Source organism: Dermacentor variabilis, chromosome 3 (assembly GCF_050947875.1).
Source record: "Dermacentor variabilis isolate Ectoservices chromosome 3, ASM5094787v1, whole genome shotgun sequence".
NCBI classification, from domain to species: domain Eukaryota; kingdom Metazoa; phylum Arthropoda; class Arachnida; order Ixodida; family Ixodidae; genus Dermacentor; species Dermacentor variabilis.
The window spans coordinates 194,581,292-194,597,959 of record NC_134570.1 but is presented as its reverse complement, the minus strand read 5'-3'; the positions used below and the strand labels follow the sequence as shown (position 1 = coordinate 194,597,959).

Sequence of the window (16,668 nt, the reverse complement as noted above, 5' to 3'; positions counted from 1 at the left end):
CCAAATTTGACGAGGTTTGATGCATTTAAAAGCAAAACCTAAAATCTAGTGACTGTTTGTTTCGAATATTAAAGTTAGGTCGTCAATCTTTTAATTAAAATTGACGAAAATCGAAAAGTCTCAAATAATGAAATTATCAGGTTTACAGCTCTGTAACTCAACAACGAAAAATGATAATACAATTCTTTGAATTGCATCTAATAGTACATCTAAAGCGGAAAAAATTGATATGTTACATATGAAAATAAAAAAATTAGTAATAAGGAAATACAGCTTTTGCAGAACCCTTGTAACGAACGTGACAAATCGAGGTAAGATGTAAAATGACATCAAATTTGTCCGCTTTGAGTGATCTCAAGTATACCGTTTACAGAACCGCGATATCTGTTCTTGATGCAGAGCTATGAATTTGCAAACTTTCTGCTTCTACTTTTTTCAGACGGTCGAATATTTGGAAATTTTTTAAACAAAATTGAAGCCACAAATCAGAATTCTGCTTCCAACAGTCACTAGAATTTAACTTTCTCTCTCAAATGAAACACATTTCATTAAAATCAGTCCTGGGGTTATCTCAGAAAAATGTTTTTTTTTTCGTTTTACATGCATTTTAATAGGCCGCGTCGGAGTTTGGCCCGAGCTAGAGCTTCCTATTAAGGAGATATTTAGGCTTTCATGACTGCAAGCCCTCATTCCAGCGTGCGTCATGTGAGCTGAGAGGTCGGCATATGAAAGTCTTCAGTGTCAAGAGTTCTTACAAAGGCTGAAATGCATCCATATGACCTCCAACTGCATCAAAAGCTGCAAGAAATAGACTTTCCATGACGGCTTGATTTCTTAAATTGAATCGCTGTGAACAGCGTCAGTGACGAAATAGCGGATTTTGTTGACAAAGTGCTCTGGACAGATGAGGCAACCTTCTCCAGAAATTCACAAATCCACATCCATCATGCGCATTACTGGAGCGATACGAACCCGCATTGGGTGGCGCATACCAGACACCAGTACCAATGGTCATTCAATGTGTGGTGCGGTATCAGTGACGTAAGAATAATTGGCTCCATATTTTTTTACCACATGGTCACTGCTCATCGGTACGTGAACGATATCTTGGAATGCCCTGTCGAAGATTTTCGCAGTGATCTTCCTCTTGCGTTATTAAAGCGAACTTGGTATCAGCATGACGGTGCACCAGCTCACAGCAGCAGCCTTGCCCGAGCATGGGTTGACGAAGCCTTCAAACGCCAGTGGGTCGGGCCGCATGGACCAGTGGCATGGCCTGCACGGGCACCGCACTTGACACCTCTTCTTCTTGTGGGGACATGTGAAAGACTGAGTGCACCGCAAACCTATAACTACACCAGAAGTGCTAAAGGCTGAGATTACTGAGTTCTGCAGCAAGATAACGTCTTGCGTCATCAAAAAACCTACATCGGACGTGCCAATACTGCATTATGGCAGATGGCGACATGATTGAACACATTCTTAGACATCACAGCGAATAAACCTCTACAGCCATTATCCTTTAAAAGAGCCATCTGTGTGAAACTTAAAGGCACGTAAGCAACAGGAAATTACAAATTCTCTGCCGACAAGGAATGGACAGGAAGTTAAAGCAACCTTCCGTGTCAGTTTACAATTCTCCCTTTTGTCGCAACCAGCGTAATTCATACGACGGTATTAAGCTTGTTATAATGCGTGTTTGCTTGTTGGCGCCTTGCTCCCAAATTTTAACTCATGAGCTTGCCATTTTTTCTCCGCATGCATTCTGCTAGCGTGAGAGTGCAATTATCGCCGAAGAAACTGGAGCCACGCTGTATTTCAACTGCCGCCCGAACCCGTTGTCGTTTATCTTGGAACTAAGCACAACGCCAGGCTATGTTGTGGGCAGCACAAAAGTTGCGAAGCGAGCGATGTTTTTTACAAAGCACAGTTGAGAGCGCTGTAATCGTGGCGCATTCGGGCGCACAGCGCCCGCTGTCGCATTATATTTTTTAAACTCCGCCGGCTTTCGTTTTCCCGAATAAAAACGACCACGCTAAGTCTGTCTCGTTGGAAGTGCCTGGGTTCGGCAATATTTGTGGAGCTCTACAACTTTCCTATTGACGCATGAAGGTTTGAAGCTACATTTAAGAAGATAAATAATTTATCTCGGCTAATTACTCAAAAAAAGACAAGAAATGGTACTGTAAGTTTACATAAACGCGAACAACATCCACGCGATTTCTGTCTTGAAGAACAAATAGATTTTTTTCAAACTCTTGGTCCAAGTTAGCTGGGACACCGTGTATATATATATATATATATATATATATATATATATATATATATATATATATATATATATATATATATATATATATATGAGTATATTGCTTGTGTGTGTGTGTGTGTAGACTCATGCGGCAATTCTTCGCTTTGTTCGTGAGGTGTATTACGCATTACGCATGAAATACTTTAACTTCCGTTCTCGGCGACCTTCAAGTGATCTTGGGCCAGAAGTCAGACCTGTTATTCGGGCACTCGAACGAGAACATCCGCGCTAGTTGCTGACAAGGAAATTTATTCACCGGTAGGCACGCTTACAACTGTGATTTTAAGCAAAGTATGCTTTTAGCTCGTTTTATTGGCGACCTTCAGATGACCTTGAGCCCATATTCAGAGCTGTTATCTGTGCATTCAAGCTGACAAGGAAATTTATTCACCCGTAGGCACGCTTACAACTGTGGTATGAAAAAAAAAGTACAATATAAGGCACATCACATGTAATACATCATATTTGATGTAAACAAAACAGATTACCAATGAAATAATAAATGGTGCCTTCTTGACACTGGCTTTGCCACACACCGACAACAGCAACAACAAAACTCATTACCGCATCCACGCAAAAGCATTATTGTCAGCCTCGAATTTATGAAAGGTACCCGGGCCACATGCAGATACAGTCCGAACTCAGGTGACAGAATTGACCATTATTCTGGCTGTAGAAAGACTTTGCCTCGGGAGACGGTTATGTACCGCGTAGACCAGCGGCGAAGAAACTCGGCTTCGCCAGAGTTTTAACAACTATTCTTCAAGATGACCCCATACTATCACCCGTAGTTTTCGCATTCTGGGGTACATTGCTCTATTTGACTGCCGAGATCGTTCTGCGATGTTGCGGTGGCCGTACGATGGATATTCCAAACATTCTTGCAACTAGCTTCCAGAAGCTGCGTGCTACAACGCAGTCCTTTACTACATGCGCGTTGGTCTCTGTTTGTGCGCAATATATGCATTTATCGTTCGCTACCATATGCCAGCGTTCAAGCCTGTCTCTTGTAGGTAGAATGCCCCACTGATGTTGCCAATGAAAATCCTACACTTGAGAGGGCAAATCAGGTGAAAGCACGGCTGTCCATGTTTGTGTAGTAGCTGTCCGTGGAGGTACAGCTGTCTCACACAACATTTCACAAAGCCTGGAAACTGGTGTCGCACGCCACTTTGTAATTCTTAGTTGTACAAGCTGGCTTTGCAAGCGCGCAGCCGCCGCATACTGCGGTGCTGGCGTTACCGCCGTCGGAAGCAAGTTGCCTGTACTCTGCGGCATAAGCGTTCCACGGTAATGACCCAGCCAATAAAGGAGCAGTGGCCTACCAGGGTACTGATCATCATCAAGTAGATCACATGTACTCTTAGTGCACAACAGCCTACCGAATGTAACTATGCACGGCAAGCTCCATCCTCCGCTGGATTTTGGCAGACGCAAAAAATGCTGCGCTACATATTGCGACTTGTTTAGCGAGAACCATGAGAAAATAAGTGAGTTTACTACTGGTACTGTTGGTGACGGCGGGAGAGCTACACTTGCAGCAAACCACAGTTTACTGCACAATACGTTCTTAATGAAGAAAGCCCTTTCTGCCAGCGGCAGTGGCGACGCAGTCACTGCTTCCGACTGTTCTTTAATGGAGCTGACAATGTCTCTCCACGTGTGAGGTGAAACACCACTTGTACAAAATTTGATACCTAGTATTTGTATATTCTCGATCTGTTTATTGTCCCCTGGTAGCGTTATTTCGCCGCGACCAAAATTTAATTCTTCACATTTTCTGATATTTATTTTGCCCCCTGACATTGAAGCATATTGATTATAAATACGAAATACCTCTACAAGACTGTCCCCATCCCGTAAAAACAAAGTGATGTCATCCGCATACGCTGATACTTTTATGCACCCGGTTCTCGTCACAGGAAGACCTCTTACGAGCGGGCTCTCGCTAAACCGCCTTAACAACGGGTCAATCGCAAGCACAAACAATATGGGTGACAAAGGACAACCCTGCCGCACTCCCCTTGTCACATCAAATCTAGGTGTTAAAATGCTGTTAAGCAGTAGCTCAGGTGTTCGCGAATACAACATCCGCAGGATGTCTACAAACTCTTCAGGGAAGTTATAACATCGTAAAACCTCAAATAAGTACTGGTGTTCTAAGCGGTCGAACGCTTTGGCTTGGGCCAAGCTTACTAATACTCCTGAAGCTTCACGCGCTGTTGTGTATTGTATGATACCACGTGTTAAGTTGAGAGACGAAAATATACTCCGACCCGGTATGGAAGATGTTTGATGTACACTGAGTATTTTCGGCAATAATATCTTCATGCGATTTACAAGAAGGGTTGTCAATATTTTATAGTCTGTGTTGAGCAGCGCTATAGGCCTCCAGGATGAGGGTTCTGCAAGGTTGGAGTCTGGCTTTAGCAAGAGCATTACGCGGCCCCAATTAAACGATTTAGGAATACCTTCCCGTGCAAGAATGCCGTTAAGGAGCGGTACTAAGGCAGTGCCTACTTCCTCCCAGCAAGACCGGTAAAATTCGACTGGTAAGCCATCTGGACCGGGTGTTGATCCGCTGTTCATAGATCGTATAACACCAAAAACTTGTTGCAGATTTATTGGAGACAATAAATTCTGGCCTTCTCTATCTTCTACTTGAGGTCATCATCATCATCATCATCAGCCTGGTTACGCCCACTGCAGGGCAAAGGCCTCTCCCATACTTCTCCAACAACCCCGGTCATGTACTAATTGTGGCCATGCCATGCCTGCAAACTTCTTAATCTCATCCGCCCACCTAACTGTCTGCCGACCCTGCCACGCTTCCCTTCCCTTGGGATCCAGTCCGTAACCCTTAATGACCATCGGTTCTCTTCCCTCCTCATTACATGTCCTGCCCATGCCCATTTCTTTTTCTTGATTTCAACTAAGATGTCATTAACTCGCGTTTGTTCCCTCACCCAATCTGCTCTTTTCTTATCTCTTAACGTTACACCTATCATTCTTCTTTCCATAGCTCGTTGCGTCGTCCTCAATTTGAGTAGAACCCTTTTCGTAAGCCTCCTTGTAGTAGGTTAGCGCAAAAGTCGGAAATTTCTTCACTCAATAGATCTGCATTGTAAATCTTTTCCGATGAAAATGCGTCTGAGAACCAGTTCCAAAAAATTCTTTCGATATCTCGCCTCGTACCGCTCTCTGTGCCATCTTCTATTATAACCCTTTCAATGAAAGAGCTGCCATTTTGCCTCCTGCTGGACACACGAGCCAGCCGCAGTACGTCAGGGTCGGAAATTGGCCTGTCGGTCATCCACGCATTTGCAGAGGTGCTACCAGCTCATAAGTCTATGGTAGCGTTCACGCTGATGATTTAGGTATTCGCGCATTAACTGTGTTTGGGAGTCACCGTCTCGTACTATTCTTATCCTTCTCAGGCACTCGGACAGCTGTTCGGTCTCTTTTCTTTTTCGTTTCCTGCTAGCTGCTATGCATACTGACCTCTACCTTTCCTTTAAAGTATCCCACGCTTCGATATTGCATTCATAATCGCAAACTGTTGGAGCTACTGACGCTTTTAGTTCGGTTAGAGTCGCCTGGTCACGCAAAGAAGCAATGTCTAGTCTCCACATATCAGTGCGTTCACCTGGCCTTCCTTCGAAGTTCAATATGACAGCGAAAGGCCGATGATCTGCAATGTACCCGGCGTCCGCCGGGAGATCGAGGATGCTGCACTGGACAATCTGCGTTGTTAATTCAGGGGGTAAATACATTTGATCTAGACGACATTGCGACTGCCTTTGCTGCCATGTGGCGCCAAAACTTCCGCCATGCATATGGACCCAGGCATCCGATAAATTGTATTCTTTCACTATACGAGATAATTCAGTTGCGTGCGTATTGGAAGCGTATTGTCTTGGCCCTCGTGAGTCGCGCATGGGGTCGAGCACACAGTTAAAATCGCCAACGATAAAGAATGGGTGGTTGTCTAACAAAAAAGGGGAGAGTCGCAAAAAAGTCATTGCGGTCTGACCGTACGGCGGGTCCATAGACATTCAATGCCCGAACTTTGCTCTCACCCTAGAAAAAATCAAAAGCTATTACACGACCTTCCAAGTCAAAAAGGCGGTGACTTCCATGTAGAAGCACCCTAAGAAAAACCACCACTCCTACACCACGACATCTCCCGGGGCTATATGAAAAATGAGCTTTAACAGAAAATACATCGCAAAATCTTTTAACTTCCTGCTTGTTTCTCAAGTTACACTCCTGAAGAAAGAGGAGGTCGACTTTTTTCTCGCGAGCGAAATGAATTACTTTCCTCTGCTTATCTCTGCTACGAAATCCTTGTGCGTTAAGTGTCATTATGTGCAAATACATGGTGAGTTAGTTGCGTACAGAAATAGACTAAGACAAATGGCTTACCACAAGCTAGTTGCGAACTGAATCGGCGTCCTACATCAGTGCAACAGCCAGAACACGGCAAAGTCAGCAATGAAATAGGAGTATCACAGCGGCGTACGCGAAACGGGCACTGTTCATGTTCTTCACACAAGTTAGCCGGAAGCAAGCTGATTACTAAAATACCGAGGCTGAAGACACTCGCACAGGGACGGGAACGCGATGTCTGCGCCAAACACCGTTCCGTCAACGCTACCTGAGCTTCGTAGCGGAGAGTATAGGAAAAGCAGCCCTTACGGGCAGCCATAGAGTTTCTCACTCTAACACCTAGAGGGAAATCTGGCGCCACCGTCTATGGGAGTTTCTTAAGGGGGCACCGTGCCGTCATGGGAATGACGGTATATGTGTCTGCGAGGCTCGTGTTGGCTGGTGTTTTACGAGGCTTCGTCTAAAACGTGGATATGGCTACACAAATAACGCGTTCTCAGAGTAAAAGCTTCATAAAATGTTTCCATTCACGCTTATTACATCTTTACTCACCTACAATGCATGACCAAGGGAAGAAAAGGAAGAACAGACGACAAACTGTTTCAAAGCGAGCGCGAACCGTGTCGTCTGTCCTCCAACTTTAGCGGCCCGCTGATACTTTTTACGTAACATATAATGGTACACGCAATAACAAGTTCTCATAGTTAAACAAAACATAATTTTGCGTGATATTAAAACCAAAACAACTTTTGACGTGCTGTTTTAGTAGAAAATGACTCATTGTGACAGACGAAACGGTGCTTGCCAAGCGCGTCTTCAAGGTGTCCTGTCTCTCCGAGAACGATACCAATCCGAAGTCACAATATACCGGCATTCCCATGCATACCACAGCGCAGCAGCGCCAGATTTCCCTCTAGGTAATGTAGTGAGAAACTCTATGCGGGCAGCAAAAGCAGTGTAAGGCGCCATTGTTAGTACGTCTCCGAATCGGAGACAACGTCCATGGTAGTGGTGTCTCGTGGCATTTTCTTGCATTTCTTGGAGGGTGTCGCCATTGGTTCTCATGACGTAGAGCTCTCTGAAGAGAGCATTCTCTTGGCTTCTTCAGACGCTGTTTTCGAGCGTGTGCGTCTCTCATTCACCGCTGTACTAATACCACTTGCAAACGCGGTCGTTGTCTTGACAACCGGCGCGATGCTCGACGGACCGGCCGAGACTTCGGGGAGGCCGCGATGGCGTCCATCCGCATCCTCGCTAGCGTTCGGTGTTGTAGCACATGCAAGGAGCAGTTCCCGCTGTGAAAGCGTAGACTGGGCGTCTAACGTAGGCTCCTCGTCGTGTTCCGTGGCAGACGACGCCATTGTGGCAGTTGGCGTCTCGTTGCTCTCTTGGTCAGTAGAGGGAGAAGACGCAGCGTCGCTGGCATCGGGGGACGCTGGCGTCGGCGCCCCTTGGGCACTTTGTTTTCCTGGTTGATCTGTGGCTTGCGTCTGTGCTGTCTCTTCAGATGTATTCTCTCTCAGTCGTGGCTGGGCGGGAGTCACTGGTGTCACTGCAGCAGCATACGAGCGTGACAACACACAGTCAACAGTGGCGTGCTCGCCATTACAACGTCTGCAAGGCGCGTTGCACGTTGCAGTCGCATGGCCGAAAATGGCACATCGGGCTCATCGAGCTGATGTGCAGGTGGCCCCAAAATGACCTTCTGCTCTGCACTTGGAGCACACTCTCTTCATTCCTTTGTATTCCAGCATTACCCGAAAGCCAGTCACCATGATGAAATTCGGTGGGGGTTTTACCATCTCGAGCTTGACCAGTCGGCTGCCGTTGCTGATGTCCGTCCTGTCCTTGAAAACAACGTCGGAAATGCCTCGGCACTTCCCATACGGTGCAAATGCAGCAATCAGGGCGTCGTCACTGACACAGGGTGGAAGACGATAGACCGTCACATAAACCACTGGAGTGCCCATGCGTTCCAGCGGTACGACCTTGTTCGCGAGCAGCAGGGAGCCTTTTGCCGCCATCTTGGCTGCCTGAGCCGCGGAGCGGACAGCTGCCAAGAACTTGTTGCCGCCGTGATGTTGCAAATACTGCAACCCTCCGGCACCTACGACTTCTTCGATGGAGTCGATGATAGCGTCAACCGGCGTCGAAACCGGTACATTGAAGAGAAAGCCCTGGGCTTTCATTGGACGCTGAGCAGGCGCTGGTTTGTCCATAGCTGATTCACCTAAGCAACCACGACGCAATGCGTGGTGCCAAGGCTGGTGATACACACGAAAAAAACACAGACAAGTTGCGAGAACAAAACGCGATCATCCGGGCAACAAGTCAAAACAAAATGCGGTCTCTGACCCCCAACCCATTGTACAGGACCGCATTACTTAGACTAGTAAGCGCGCTAGCACGTTACAAAGAATATTGCTTGCGAGTTCTTCCTAAAATGTGTGCATAATATCACTCAAGCTGTAGCTTCTAGTACGCTGAAGTTCTATTTGCCATTTCCAATAGCTTCGTTCAAAAGGCACACACAGGGCACTATACACTACCTTGTCATCTTTTGGCGCTGCACGTGGAACGCCAGCGGTCCTGCGAGTTCGGCGGCGCAGGTTTTGCGTCGTCTCAAGAGAATGCGCCACGGTGCGTCGCGACTCCTTCAGGTGCTTCTACCCGCCGCGGTAGCTTAGCGGTTGCGCTAAGCACGAGGTCGCAAGATCAAATCCACATCGCAGCGGCCACAGGAGGCGAAGTGCAGGACCGACCGTGTCCGTGTTTTGAAGGTATGTCATAGATCCTCTGGAGGCTAAAAGTAATCCGGAGTCCATCACTACGGCATGCCTTATTATGAAATCTTGGTTTTGGCGAGTAAAACTCCAGAAATCAATTCATTCTTCTACTAGCTGCGCAGTTCGCCCTTTCTCCGTAGCATAGTTTGCTGCCTTTCTTGCGGCCTTCTACCGGTTTTGTTCTTCTAGATTTCCTTTGTATCTTTTTATATAGTGCTAGCTTACGTAACAGCGCACAGTATGACGTGGTGTGGTGTGGTGTAGTGTAGTGGGGTGTGCTATTGCAAACATATACTACACCTCTTTTGAGATTGTGGCTAGTATCATCTCCAACCAATTTACTTTGCCAGTTGTCATTCGATTTTTACGTCTTCTCTCGATTACAGGAGAGCCAGCTATTTTTTTTTTATTTCAGGCCATCACTCAGTCCAAATGATTTTGGTATCAATAGTAGTACGTGAATTTATTCTACATTAGTATGTTTATATACAACATGGTATTGACGTCGCGCTTCATATTCACACGTGTACTTATTCATCTTTCTCGGGGGGGGGGGGGGGTGAAGGGGCGCTTTTCGCCGGCTAACAAGTGTTTTTAAAACGTTATCGCTCAGCGCAAGACGGGCCCGCATGTATCGGAAGTTTTTTTAATTTTATCGATTGTGCTAACCGTTGTCTGTCATAACCGAAACTTGCGTAATTTGATTGTATGTGCAACGCGAATTGTGTAGTAGTTTCTAGGAGACACGCGGACACCAGCGATTGCTCTGAAACTATCGACGACTGATCTATAAAAGCCGACGCGCTTGGCCCGCTCATCAGATTTCTACGATCGCCGACCGTGTTCGCTGCTATCCTTGTGCTTTGAGTGTATACTTGCTTTTGTGGGCACAGGCTGGACCAATAAAACGTTTGTTAACTTACTCACAGTTTTGCTCCTGCATTCTTCCCCGTCATTACTACGTGACAATATCCTAGGCAGGGTTACCATCTGTCGTACGCATACGCTGGTTCACGGCACAGGCCACAGAAGTAGCCAAACCGTGGGCAGACACTCTACGTCACCTCGATTTAGTGCTTAAGTGAAAACTATGAGCTATTGAATAGAATACTGAGGTTAACAGCGCGGAAGGCGCCATGGAATTGTGCAGCAGCAGCAACAAGTTTTGATAATTTCTAACGTTTAGGGTTTTTTGTCATTGTTGCATCTCGCATGCAGAAAATAGCCTCAAAGCTTCAGAAAAAGTGATTATCCGCAACACTATAAGCAAGACGAAGCTCAAACAAGAAAAAAGATGCGATAGAAGTGCTCAAAACACATCAGTAACAAACCTGACGGTTTTCAGGACCGAGCAGTACACTTGTATTTGCTAACACCCGATAGAGTGCCATGACTAGTAGTAAAAACCAGGCTATTGCGCGCATACGTAAACATAGCCTATTATAAGTTAGGAGGCAGTTCGCCGCACATCATTATTGTTACTGCCTTCCAAAGCAGCACAAGCTCAATGCAATTATGCACTGAAACAGCTCAATGCAATTTGAGGCACGTACCATCCTTGCCAAATATATAGGCACGCACCATCCTCGCTTATTTTAGGTTCGTAAATTGACTTACGCTTACTGTTAGTTCAAGTACTGATGTTTCCACCTGTGCTACCCTTAGATGTTTGCATTTTTTGTATTACAAAGCTCAGCTTTGCAGTAGCCGGCATCGCAAGCTCGCTGATCTTATGAACAGCTTTAGCTGTATGAATACGCTTTCTGCGATATCTTTTTCTCACGCCTAACTTTGTTCGTAAATTCGCTTAGGGAATTCTGTCCTATGTTTATTTAGCTTTGTTTTTATATGAAGACCTTCTTTGGTATCCAATTTTGCTTACGAGGCAATTTTGTTCAGCATGCCGCGTAGCTTCAGCAAATCACCTAATAACAATTGGGCGTCTACAATTTGAATCTTGTTTTCTTCACTTCTCGATCTTCGCAGATATATCTTTTTCTCTGTGAGGTATTTCCAGCTCTGGATTCCATGATAGCGCTGCTTGCACATTACATGCTCATTATATGCTTTAATGTGTAGACGTTGTCATACAGGAAATATGCAGGTGAATTTTTGTATGTTCGACTAATTTACTGCATATTTCTTGAATATTGACACTTACTGTCCCCCTGAATGCGGTATCCTGTATCAAAATATTGTTGTCTTTGAATTTCCGAATATGGTAATGACACCTTTTTTTTGTCTATAATTGTGTGCGAATAAATTAAAGTGGCCGATATAAGAACAGCGCTTGATGATTGCGGTGCGATCATGATATTCTGCTTTTAGAAATACCGAAATACACGCTCTTATGTAGCGTTTCATGGCAAGTTTTCTGTGATGCACGCACGGTATGCTAATTGACCGTCTGTGCGAATGAGAAAGCTGTTGCGTGCGTGTAGTGGTGCTATGATTGTTTCAGGTATTCCCACTGTTTCAGATGCAGTTTACACGTACTCAATAGGGTTGATAATAATATGAAACACGGGACAAGGGAAGTGTTGGGTCGACTCGTCGAGGCGCTGCACCGCGTTTTGCAAACTCCATACGAGGCCACTGCCTGGGATGGCTCTCTCTATGTGCATGTGGCTGCAGTATAGCTGCAATAACGGGTGTCTCCCACATTACATGGCGCTCACTTGTGCCTCTTCCTGGGGAAAAGTGCGCATGCGCCTTGCAGTGGAGTCGACAACTACGCATGTCACCATTAGCCAGTGTAAAATGGACTACGGCGAACCGGGTCGTGAACTGGGTCAGTGTTACGAACTGGTTAAACAACCGTTTCGACCATATTATCCGGACTCCAGGTGAGCTGAAATAATCGGAGCGCTCAACCTGAACCAAACCGCTATGTTTATTTTTGTAGGTTCGATACCCTGTCAATAACACCTAGAGAACTGCGCCGCGTAACAGAGAAAGGGAGTGGCGAAAATGAGGCCGGAGTTTGGGGGACGTATACGTGACGTGGTCGCTCGGCTACGACGCTGAAGAAGGGAGGAAATGTTTCGAAGCTACGGGCGTTGAGACAACGAGAAGAGCACGCTGCTGCGGAGAGATGGAAAGAAGATTTCTTTCAGTTTGGCCCCGTGTGCTTGGGGCATTACAGGGAGGGGGGGGGGGTGAGAGGCTACGGGAAACAGGGATGAGTGTGCGGCATCTGTTGCGTCGACTCTAGGCTGGGCTTCGTCCGCGTCTTGTGCTGCAGTGAGCCCAAGCGTCGTTGTAAGCTCCGTTAACGCGGCCAGTTAGGTAGTGCTGGGTCAGCCAGTCACTCCACAAGTGTGTATATGGTCTTGTTGATACGGTCTTTAGTATACAAGGAAGTGCGTGTTGACTTTCTTGGCAATCGCAGAGTATATGGGGAGTATTGGATTATCCTGTGCATTGTGTGCATTTCGGGCGTCTTTCCCGGCTGCTGTATAGTGCTTGATGTTCCGTGTAGGTAGACAGTGGGTATGGGGTTGGCGATAAGTGTCAACGGCCTTGCGTGTTTTGGAGCTGGGAGAATAATTTCTTGTTCACGTCACTTCTGTGCGTTTAGGCGTTGCAAGCTAGAGGGAACTTATCTTAATTCTATAGGAGTGAGTGCGTCTATCTACTGGAGAGAAGAACTCGGAATGTTTGCGCGGGACCTTGCCTGTGCCTTTTCGTGTCTGTGGATGTTAGAGTGCCTAGGTACCCATCTAACACTGATATGATGTAGCGGGTTGTCGGTCGTATATATTGATGTAGCGTTTCATGGCAAGTTTTCTGTGATGAACGCACGGTATGCTAATTGACCGTCTGTGCGAATGAGAGAGCTGTTGCGTGCGTGTAGTGGTGCTATGATTGTTTCAGGTATTCCCACTGTTTCAGCTCCTATCTGTACTGCCAGGCCTGTGTGGAGGTCTTATACATTCGTTATGACGTGTTATGTTGTCGTGCAGTGTACTGTAGGGTCTGTACCCTGGGATGCGTCTGCGTAATACACAGTTGCATACCTGGGGTTTTGTTGGCCATGTGTACGTACACGTTTAATTACTCTCTCTGTTTCCGGGTCCATCTTGCGGGGGGGTCGTCAGAATGTGAATGTTCTGAAGCGTTTGCCACACCTGACGTTGGAGTCTTATTAGAGGCAGGTTGTCTTGGGGTGGTCGAAGATTTCTGTAGCAGTCTTTCACCTTGTTGGGACCATTCCAATCTATTTGGTATTGTGTGTGGACGTCTAAGATTTGCAGTGATTGGGAACTGTGCATTTGCCATACTTTGTGATGTGATAGATATATTGGAAGCAGCAGAGCGTTGCCGGTGAGCGTCTGTAGTTCCTGTCCAGCTTCTTACAATGCGTTTTTCTAATGTGGATGTATGAAAGCTGGTATAGCATGATGGGTACTGCAAGCTGTAAATAGTCTGAGTACAATGTGCGCGAATTATTTTGTTTCTCTATGTGATGCCGTATTGCAGTCCTTGAGGTTTATGATTTTTGGTGCAGTTTTTTTTTTGTTGTTGCGTCCAAGCGTCGGCCTTGCCATGGCCTTGTATGTGGAATCCGATAATACGAATTGTTTGCGTCTTGGAATTAATTTTCAATTCGGAGATAGATATGGTTCCAGTCGTAATTTGCTCCTTGACCTTTCTGGGTGATAACCAGGACTTCTTGGGATGTGAACGGTGAAATGGAAAGACCGATTTTTCTGAGAGGACAATAGCTCACTGGCTAGATCACTCCCCTATACACGGCACATTACGACTAAAAAGCAAAAGTTCGACTGAGTCTGGTGAGGGACCGTTTACGGTTACATGTTGGTAAGCTCAACGCGTCCTGGGCGACCGAAACGAACATGCCATGACAAAAGTAGATTTGTTACTGCTGCCGGTGTATAGTGTTATCAGCTTTTTTAAAAGTTTGTTTATACCTTAGATTGTTAATAAAATCGATGTGCCGCCTATTAGGTATTATCGGTCACTCTCTGTTGATGCGTATTTTTTCTCAGCGAATTTTGCCTTAGAAGTTTATGAATACCTGAAGAAATAAGCTAATTTAAAAAAAAAAAGACTTCACAATATAGCCTGGAACAAGTTGTAACGTTTCGTCACAGGCGCACAAACACCTGTTGTATTGCCGTCGCCGTTGTGCCCTCACCTTGCCGTTCTCAACACACAAGCACTCGCATAGCACGCATTCTGGTTTTGGCACGTAAAATCCGAGAATTTAAATGTATTACAACATATAATAGGAAAGAACCACTGAATGAAAAGGTAAAGAACCCACGGGTTTTACAGTTGAGTACAGCGGCAGAACGCCGAACATAGGCGCTGTGCTTTCGGTTCGATGCCTGTTCTCTGCCATGTACTGTGCGCTATTGCTGGTGTGCTGTTCAAATCTTTGTTGATCTTTTGTTATAGCCAAACTGTTTATGCTGACCCTGCGCGGTGGTGTCGGGGTTCGCCAAAACCATCACAATTGGCAACGGCTCGAGCGTCGTCTTCTTCCACAGCCGGCTCGTTGGCGCCCCTCGGCGCTACCGCGCGAACGCGCTCGTGCCACTGCTCCCGCGTTCGTGGTCATAGTCGTCTTCTTCCAAAGCTGGCTCAGTTGCCGCTTGTCATTCTGGCCTAGAATTTCACTTCTGCCGTCGTAATGGGGAGGCCGCGTTTACGGGGGTATGAGCCATTGCTTAAGGGCGTATGAGTGATTCGTTGTCTGACATGACGGACAGATTAAATTTTGAAGAATCTCAAGCAGCAATGGCAGGCGGATGCTGCTAACTGCGCCCCCAAACAAACTAGAGATATCGAACGCAAGCGACAACGGCAGAGTGCGGGCATACCGCGACTGACGTTGTTCTCTCCTTCGCAGTCGAACGTGTGTCTAATCTCATTCAGAAACAAAGACGTCAATTGTCAAACCAATTCAACCAACCGTCGAAAGGATTGCAGCGCCTGCACTCCACTGGCGGGCCTCGTGCTCAATGTACGAAGCTTTGACTTAGCGGTTCCGCACATTCCATCCCAGCCACAACTATGGGAAGGCCACGATAATGCGTACTCCTGAAGAAGAAGCTCCCTACCGCGAGTATAAGCGAGTGTTGGCTCGAGAACGGGCTCGTCGTTGTAGGGCCTGCCTCCCGTGCGCAAAGTTCACCCACAGTTCTGCATTTCTTAGACGAAATCAACTACGAGATTTTATGGCATGTTCGATTTCAAGCTTTCAAAGCGCAGCGCTTAGGCGCCCGTTCATGCGTAGGTGGCGGCGTAAGCAAGCGAACGAGAATAGCGAAAGATAAAAACGAACGCGGAGTGTAGCAGAGGATGAAAGACGCGAGAAGGAAAGCGGTAAGGAGGGCGCAGCGGAGCCATGAGGCGATAAATGGAGGAAGGTTTGACGAAAGCGTGAGAAGAAAAGCGTCGTGCAGCGACGGTGGCTACGAGATGGCGCCAGATTAGCGCGCGTCGTCTCTGGGGTCTGTCGGCGGTGGCGGCGGCTGCTGCTGTGAATCGCTCAAACGCGTCGTCTACGCATGTGCCTGTCGCCATCTCCAGATAGCGAGCCAGTCGCGGCGCACTTCGTCCCATTCACAAAGTGCCGTACTAGACGGATTGTGCGCGCAAGCCAAGCTATCACGAAATGAACACACGTATGATGTTGCGCTCGAATTTCGCATTTGTGGGGTATCGTAACCGTCGGAGATCTTTCTTTTTTACCGGATTGAGAACGCCATTGTTGATTTGTACTGGGCATAACTTCACTACAAATAGTCTTCACTTGTCTGTCTTGGCGCAGCCAAAGAAATTCTGTCCAAACACTCAGAAAGCTTATTGGGCCATCATCCGGCGTCAAAACCCTAGGACCATGCAATCGCTTCCCGGTATACAGAACGTCGTTACAGAAGCTTTATTAGCGTTTACAGGAAACCACATGTGGTGACGTAGGCGATGTGGAGATCGCATGTGGGAGATAATTTGGTAGATGATTGGGTAATGTTTCCCTCGAACTAACTTATCGGCGGATGGTCATCTTACACGTACAGCTGCGGTATAATACTGATGGCTCCGAGAGGGCATGTTCCTGCGGTAAAAAGGACAGCCCAAGCTGGGCCAGTGTTTACCTAATACTGCGGGATTTCGGTTTACTGTACCGTAGTTGTTTTCGCCGCATGTATA

The 16,668-nt window shown here is 46.5% G+C and overlaps 1 protein-coding gene across 1 annotated transcript in view; it reads left to right on the top strand.

Moving 5' to 3' along the window:
* LOC142574377 (uncharacterized) overlaps positions 1 to 16,668 on the top strand; it is a 64,952-nt gene that overhangs the window by 17,680 nt on the left and 30,604 nt on the right. The gene's annotated exons all lie outside the window — the stretch shown is intronic.